Source organism: Patagioenas fasciata, chromosome 8 (genome assembly GCF_037038585.1).
Source record: "Patagioenas fasciata isolate bPatFas1 chromosome 8, bPatFas1.hap1, whole genome shotgun sequence".
Classification (NCBI taxonomy): domain Eukaryota; kingdom Metazoa; phylum Chordata; class Aves; order Columbiformes; family Columbidae; genus Patagioenas; species Patagioenas fasciata.
Genome location: NC_092527.1, coordinates 37,333,313 through 37,342,265, shown reverse-complemented (window position 1 = coordinate 37,342,265; position 8,953 = coordinate 37,333,313).

Sequence of the window (8,953 nt, the reverse complement as noted above, 5' to 3'; positions counted from 1 at the left end):
TCATTTCAACAACATGAAAATACAAGAAAAGATTTTAATCAATATTACAGCCTATAAAATGTATTTTGCCTTCTCATGAAACACAAATTATCTGGTAACATTGAGTCAATGGAAGTGTTTGAGAGAGAAAACTTATGAAATTTGGTTTTAGAGGCCGACGTGACAGAAAAATTAACACAGGCTGCCCAAACTTATAATTCTAGTACATGGCACGAGGGTGTGAATAGAAATGGAAATTCAACCGAAGTCCAAGTGTGAGTTAACTCCCAGTAACCCTCTGAACAGCAGGATGTCTATGGGACATAGCAAAGGGGCTGGGACCTCCTTACCCTTTTCTTACTTCTAGTCTTCCACTTCTCTCAAGTGGAAGACGAGACCAAGCCGTCCATGTGTGCTGAAACGTGCATGTCTGCAGACACTCGTGTGGACGTGAAAATGCAAGTACCATGCTTAAGACCCTGCTTATGGAATAAGGATCCAACAAGAGCTGAAGGATCTACCCCAGGAAAAGCCAACTTCGGACTGGGGCTGCAGGCAGCAAAACGGCCAGATTAGTTGTAGGAAATCCATGTGTCCATCAGTAGTACTTAGGAGGAAGCATGTGCAAGTGGAAAGGTATGGATTGCTGCTATTTGGAAACATAAGCGGGGATTTACAGGCAAGAGATACATAAGAGGCAGCCAGCTTTGTGTGCTCGGCAGCTTAGCAGGACCCGGCTCAGCTGTGGCTTAGGCCTGGGCTGGACAAAGCACTGGGCGATGCTGGTGGCACAGCACCAGCGCAGGGCAGTGCTCACATCCAGGGAGGCTGCAGCCTGACCGGACAAGATACGCGCAGAAGAGGGGCAGAGTTTTAACAGCCAACCCCATGAACACTGCAACGGCAGCAAATACGAATCTAAATTATGAGGGATGTTACTCCGTGTTCTCAGAGGAAGGAATGTATCGAGCTATTTTTAAGTAGGCTTTTTATATTTAATCCTTTTTCAGTAGACTTTCAGCTTGCAGTTCTTCCTTTACTCCTTAGAGTTGAAACTAAAGGAGGGAAAAATGTCAACTTTCAGTTTCACATCTCACACACAAATTATCTTACTACAAGGTCAACATTGCATGTATTGTTCTCCCATGGATTGTCTGCATTTGCTGATAATTCATTCATTTTCTGCCTCATCACCTCTTCCTTCCAAGGCATTAAATGGCTCTCATGTCTCCTCAAGAAATATGAGAGAGCTTGATTGCGTGGGAATGAGAAGGATGAATGGATTGAATTTTGACGTGGCTCTTTCCTTTGCTTCTCTGATTTCTCTGCTTCTTGACGGGAACACAAAACCCAATCTGCTGCCAGTGCAAACGTGCATGAGGAAAAGCCAAACAGACCCACTGGGAAACTTTACTCTCCAAAAAACAATTTAGGGCAGGTGCTGACAGGTGAAATTTCTCCGTGAACAGGAGGGTGCTGCTGTCTGAGGGACTGGCACCAACCACACATCTTTCACACCCGTTCAGTTTTGCCTCTGGAAAAACTTCTTGCAATTGGTCTTTTTTCCCGAGCCCAAGAAGAAATTCTAACTTATTTCCACAGTGGTACTAAAGACTCTATTTCCTTATTCCTGAATAAAAATGTAGATGAAGTGCGCTCTCTGTGACGCATCTTCTCAGGAAAATCTGTGTGAGCATATTGGATTTATGCTGCAGAACAAATGATGGTGTCAAAGCAAGATAAAGGTTTTATTATTTTGTGCAACCTCCTTTATTCCCATATCTGATTATTTAATGCCAATAAAGACATTGGTTCACCTTTACATCTTGGATCCTACAAGGTAGAACCTGTCACTTACAGTTATTTTCACTTTCAAACAGCATTTTTGACCATCTAGTTATCTTTACATTTCTGTAGACTGCCTGTTCCAAGAAGTAATGGATTAAACTGGCCATGGAGAGAGGGGCAGGAGGTTGTCAGTAGGACTGGCTCTCCAAAAGCACATCAAGTCAGATCCATGCAGCACTAATGAACTCCTCGGCCACCTTGTCTGTCAGCAAAAATAATCCTCTTTCAACTGCTTTTCCATTTCTGAAAAAAAGCTCGCTCTTAAACTGGAGGTTTGCAAGCGATGTGTCCTGTGAAACCATCAGAAGCAGCTGACTAAGAGAGGTCGTGCAGAGCAGCGATGGGGACAGGGCCTTTTTAGCAGGGCCTGTTATGACAGGACAAGGGGTGATGGTTTTAAACTAAAGGAGGGGAGATTCAGGCTGGACATGTAGAAGGAATTTTTTACAAGGAGTGGTAAAATACTGGAACAGAGAGGTGGTGGATGAACCATCCCTGGAGACATCCCAGGCCAGGCTGGACGGGGCTCTGAGCAACCTGAGCTGGTGAAGATGTCCCTGCTCATGGCAGGGGTGGCACTGGGGGAGATTTGAAGGTCCCTTCAACCCAAACTGTTGTATGGTTCTCTTATATGATTCTTACAATCACACCCACCCACGTTAGTTACACCAGTCATTGCTATGCAAAGGTCAGAGGAGCTCCCTGAGAGTCATCATCCTCCATCCCTTACTCCAGCTCACACATGTGATTCCAGCCCAACGGTGCAGCTGCTGCTTATAAAAAGCATATTCAAAGAAAACACGACTTTTTTTCCTGTTCAGCATGAAATCCATCAAGCCACCACCAGCTCAGCTGCTGAGTGTTGTCCCACTGCTCCTGACTGAGGATTTCTCCATATGTGGGTGGCATTTCTTGCACAGACCTCCCCAAACCAACATCAGCTGGGTTTGGTGCCCACCACACACCAATCTGCTCTGCCAGTAAGTAGGCAGTGAGTAGCTACTCGTCTGCCAAGAGATGCAGCGAAAGGCAGCACAGCGGCCGTGTTTGAGTACATCACTGAATCCACATCTAAGCTGCGCTTAAGCTAATTGGTATCTTTGCAGTCTGCACCACGGACATACTCGTAGTATCAAGGTCTCTTTTTTGGAGGGCAGGGCATCTCATGAATTCAGTCCTTGCTTGAGTGAGAAACATTGTCATTATCTTTTGCTAAGAATGATAGTTAGAATCAGTCTTTTGTGTATATTAATGACACGCTAATTGACTCTGGAAACTCATTGCTCAGAAGCAATGGATTCGGGGCTAATATTAGAATTTTATAGCTTTTGATAGAATGTAAGCGAGGGTCTTGCCAAGATAAACACAACATTTGCTTTTATTGCTGGCAGGCATTGCTAGAGCTCCATTGCAATACATATCAGCAGAAAGCTTAATGTGAAGTCTTTAACTCGTTGCTGTGCTGGAGGTGAAATCCTACAAAATCAGCACAAACTCCCTAACTAAAGAGAATTTTAAGAAATTCCTCCGCCCTTTCCTTTCTGAAGGAGCTTTTTCTTGAGGCTCAGCATGGAAAAGTAAAAGACTGTAGAGTTTGCTGTTGCTTTAAAGTGCACACAAGAGGGTAAGAAATAAGAACATTTTTACCTCTGCATTGCAGGTTGCCACTGGTACAAGAAATTTCCCATGGGTAATGGGGAAGTTGGACAGGAACCCTCTTTATCAGTAGAAAAGCCTTGTTAAAACATTGGCCGCATATATTTGAGCCAGACATGACCAGACATAACATCAAAAGTTGCAGGGCTCACAAAGGAATTATATTATATCATACTATTCCTGTTTGCCCCATGAAGTGCTGTGCGGGACTTCTGCGGCTTATCAGGCGTCTGGAACAGAATATTTCCCCTCTATATCCCAATGGGATTTTTCAATCACTGTCTCAGGTGCCTCAAATCACATCCATCCAGAGCTCTGCTCCTCACACCCCTTGTCTGCACAGCTCTGGCACAGCGACTTGTGGAGCTCTTGAACAAATCTTGACCAGTGGCACATGCCCATTGCGTTTGAAACCTGGTATCCTCCTAAGGGAGCTGCTTTCAAAGATGACCAGCCATCTGTCCCCACTTCTGGTGTTTTCTCTCCTTCCACATCCGTATGTTTAAGGCACAAATAATGTTTTCAACTCAGAAGCCTAATTTGGTCTGTAAATCGCAGATTTGTAATGATCAAATCTTGTTTAAGACAGACAGTGCGGGTTTTTCCATCACCGTTTGCTCATAGGAATTCCTTCTTCATAGCACTAGTAGCTTGCATCTTATTGTCCCAATATTTGAATTTAGTTTGGCATACTATATAGTCACCAAGCCTACATTCTGGACTCCTGCTTGTTTCACCCAGATCCACAATCATTTACAGTCACAATTCTGCTGCATCGGCTGCTCTCTCCCAGTGAAGTTTCTATCATAATAAATGTCGGCAGAGTAAGCAAAACGTTGCAAAATATTGCTTTGACTATCAAAGCGCTGCAAGAATGCACCGGAGAGTCTGTGTTGCTTATGTGGCCGCTTGGAATGAATAGCAGTAAAAGGAAAATATTATTTCATTTCTCTGCAGACACATGGTGTGTGGGCAGAGCTCAGGCCATTCTGTCGGTGAGACGCCTGATTCTATGACCAAGAAGAAACAAGTTTAGTTCAGATGCTGCAGCTCTGCACCAGGCAAGGCTGGTTTTCTGAAAAAAGTCATTTTGCATGGGCAGGACCAGGGGGTAAGAAGCCCAGAGAGTGCGGGAAGTGTTGGGCAGTAAGAGGAGAAGACACCAAAGAACATCACCTCAGGGCAATGGAGATGCTGAAGGGAGTGGAGCATCTCCCGTGTGAGGAAAGGCTGAGGGAGCTGGGGCTCTTGAGCTTGGAGGAGACTGAGGGGTGAGCTCATTAATGTTTATCAATATATAAAGGGTGAGCGTCAGGAGGATGGAGCCAGGCTCTTCTTGGTGACAACCAATGGTAGGACAAGGGGCAATGGGTTCAAACTGGAACACAAGATGTTCCACTTAAATTTGAGAAGAAACTTCTTCATGGTGAGGGTGCCAGAGCCTGGCCCAGGCTGCCCAGAGAGGTTGTGGAGTCTCCTTCTCTGCAGACATTCAAACCCGCCTGGACACCTTCCTGTGGAACCTCAGCTGGGTGTTCCTGCTCCATGGGGGGATTGCACTGGATGAGCTTTCCAGGTCCCTTGTAATCCCTAACATTGATTCTGTGATTCTGCCTTCACTTCTGGTGGCCTCCGCGGACATTCAGTGTCGGCAGAAGCAGCTGCGGAGATGGGGGAGCCCTCAGGAGCCACTGTCACCTTGCGGGGTGCAGCAGGCGGAGGGACAACATGGTGCTGGCAGCAAGAACCCCGGCTGGACCAGTAAAGGGGTCCTCATATTGTTTTTCTTAACAGTTTTCAGAGGTTAAGGTTGTATTAACTTTTCTTTCTTATTTGTTTTTGGTTTTTTGTTTTGTTTTTTTTTTTCTTCCAGTCGGTTCCATTTTAACTCAATTTGGTGAACTTCATCACGACAAGCAAAAGCACAGGATCTTTCAGGCGTCTCCTCAGAGCTGTGGCTGATATGGCACTGTTGTTTGGCTCACTGAATTTACACCTATTTTAAAACACTTTTGCCTTCCCTACCAACTTTCAAAGGTTCACCAGTGGCCAAGCGCAATCCCTACAATGTCATTACCCTACAGATTATTTTAAGTTGTACTTAGCTGAGCCCTAATTGCTTTACCCTCAGTGTTTCCAGTACAACATCTGATATGATTAGCTATGCCATTAATTATCTTGCACTTTAACTATGAACTTCCTGCTGAAAACCAAGGAAAGGTCAACGCACATCTAAAGAAAATGGTACCTAACAAGATACATTTATCAGCAAATTAGGCACAGTGTGGGTTCAGCACACGCATGCAGTCTAAAGGGGTTTTGCTAGCGTGCTAATGATACTTGTTATTTTTCTAAGGGTATATGCTTGTAGTCAACAGGGTACTGCCTGCCTAACACTCCCCACAAAAATCCTTTATACATTATAACAAGTAAATCGGATTAAAGAATACAAAAGATGTAAGTAGTCCAGTCAGCACAAGATACTGGTCAAATGATACCTGACTAGCTATCGTTACAGATAATAATTCTGTTACATGTTTTTACCTAGAATAACAATAATAAAAACAATCCACTCAGAATGTTCACAGTTACCACCTAAGTATTATCAGATGCTCTGTCTCTCAAAGGTTTCTTAGCTTAAACCGTAAAACAGAAGGACTTCTGGACATGTATTTTTATTCTAAAATGCTGTGGCATTTGGATGCAAACATTATATGGGCAATTTTTCAGGTGTTTCCCTGTAGTCACAGATACATGTACACAATCTTTTTTTCTGAGTGTTTTCTGAAGCGCTTGGGGCTTTTTCCCCTTTGCAGCAGATGCGTCCTGTCATCCTTTTCCTTTAGGGGTGTTTAACAATATAATGTTGCCATTTGTAAATATTTTTGGTAAGTCACCATCGCATATATTTTCCATGTCTACTTTCTACAGCTTGGCATAACTTCTCACTACCCCAACCCTCTTTTCTTGTATTCAAACATCATCAGCATCAGCCACCGACTCAGAACATCTGCTGACTGGTTACACCTTCAGTTTTGTTCTCCATTTTTGTCCACAGCTACTCACTGATTTCAACTCTTATTTACAACTCCTATTAAGGAAATTTGAACTGAATAGACACATATTTTCCAACACACACTCCCAAAACCACCCTACTTTGTGTTGAAAAGCCAAAATAATGTGACATGTGTGTGGTTCCGAAAGCCATTTCGTCCCTTCTGTTAGTGCTATGTAGTCACAGTCTCAGCTCATTTACTAGATTGTTAATAGCTCTTTCCATCCTATTGTCAGTGTTTTCTAAGTGGGCTATCTCCTGTGAGGACTTCACAAATCATTCAATATGAGATGTCATTATATTTGAATCAATAAACTTGTCCTGCAATCCTATTAGCGAAGGACCTTCCAGTGACTAAAAGCATGTATACTTGTACAAAGGATGGTCTGCAAAAACAAATCTAATCCTGTTTATTGACACACCTCAGTCCTGAGAAAATGGTCTTTTCCCTGTGGCTGGTTACTTTATATTGGCAGAAATCTGAGATGTTTTTGCCTCAGTTCTGTTGCACAGCTGCCCTCCCACCCTGCTTAAGAGACACCCCCAGGAGGCTGCCAGGGCTACCACTTATTATTTGGAATTTCAGAGCTGTGTTTTCTTAGTCCTCTGTGCTGATGGAAAAACCGAGGAGAGGACAATCCTAACTGAACATCCTGCAATGCAGAGATCACGAATCCCCTGAGTTACAAACAGATGAACAACTAAATATTTCACAATACCCATAACATAAGACTCAGGAAAACCTGATTTCTCTCTACAGCCAACTGAGCTCCTTCCAGCTTCTGAATAAATCCTTTTTCCCTACAAATGCACTCAAAGCAGTCTCAGGTATAATTATTGCTTTGGTTGCATTCATGAGGCCATTTTAACAAGATTATATTAAAAGTTATTTGAACATTTCTTGGCAGAAAGGGAGATACAAGGTCAACTGCTTGCTTGCTTCTCCTCTCAGACCTTTATTCTCTATTACCATCTCTTAAATAGACACACTTCACTTTTGATTGCCTGAATTTGTATGGATCTGAGGCTATTTTATTGACTTATAAAAGATATTTCTTCTTTTACAGTCTCCTTATGTAAAGAAAGGCGGGGGAGCCCTGGGTTTTGAAAGTCGTGGAGCTGAACGCACTGTTCCTCACGCATATGGAAGAGCTGTGCTCTCACTGCAAGCAGGTGAGGTGTCCAGGGTTCCTCCACCCACCGCACTGGGAGAAAAACCTGATCGTCACCTCTGTTCAGCTCACTGAATATTTTCACTGCAGACACAAGACAAATACTTAGTTCTCTGGGCTTTGCAACAAAGGAAATACAAGTTGATGCTTTTCTGTGCACAGGTTGCTTTTGTAGTTAGGAATAAACTCTAAAGAGAAACACAGATTAGGTGAGTACTGGTCAGTGGCTGTGCTGCCATTCAGAGGGACCTCAAAAGGCTGGAGAAATGGGCAAACAGGAATCCCATGAGGTTCGGAGAATCCCAGGCTGGTTGGGGTTGAAGGGACCTCTGGAGATCACCCAGTCCAACCCCCCTGCTCACGCAGGATCACCAGAGCAGATCACACAGGATCGTGTCCAGGGGGGTTTGAATGTCTCCAGAGAAGGAGACTCCACAGCCTCTCTGGGCAGCCTGGGCCAGGCTCTGGCACCTCACAGGAAAGAAGTTTCTCCTCATGTTCAGATGGAACCTCCTGTGCTTCAGTCTGTGCCCATTGCCCCTCATCCTGTCGTTGGGCACCACTGAACAGAGTCTGGTCCATCCTCTGACACCCACCCTGAGATATTTATAAACATTGATGAGATCCCTCTCAGCTTCTCTTCTCCAGACTGAGCAGACCCAGCTCTCCCAGTCTCTCCTCATAAAATGCTCCAGCAAAAGCACCTGAAGATGAACAACCCCACGTACCAGCACAAGGTGGGGCTGGCCAGCTGGAAAGGAACTTTGCAGGAAAGGTTCTGGAGTCCTGATGTAAATAACATCTACATTCTTGCTTTTTTACCATTGTTTGCATCATGCAGCAAGACAAACTAAGGTTCATGTACTTCCCAGTTCTTCAGTGAAAACCTCACATGCAGTGTCAAGGATGCTTGAACTGAGACCCAGTTTTAATGCAGCAGATCGCAGGTAACCAGAGTGATGCTCATCTCCGCAGCCTCCAAACCTTCTCTGCCTAGGGGCACCCAGGAGTGTGTGGGACCCAGAGCCTCTCTTCTGCTCTGCTCTCCTCCACCTCCTTCCCATCATCATGCAAAAATGCTAATTCTATAGAAGTGACTGCTAGTAATTGGCATTTAAATAAAAAGCCCCTCGCTGACTCTGTGGAAATGCCAAGTCCCAGCAGTTCTGTTTGCAATCGTGTTTACACTGGAGTGGTTCCATTAGCCTCTGGGAAGCTAATCCTGATTTACACTTATGAAAAT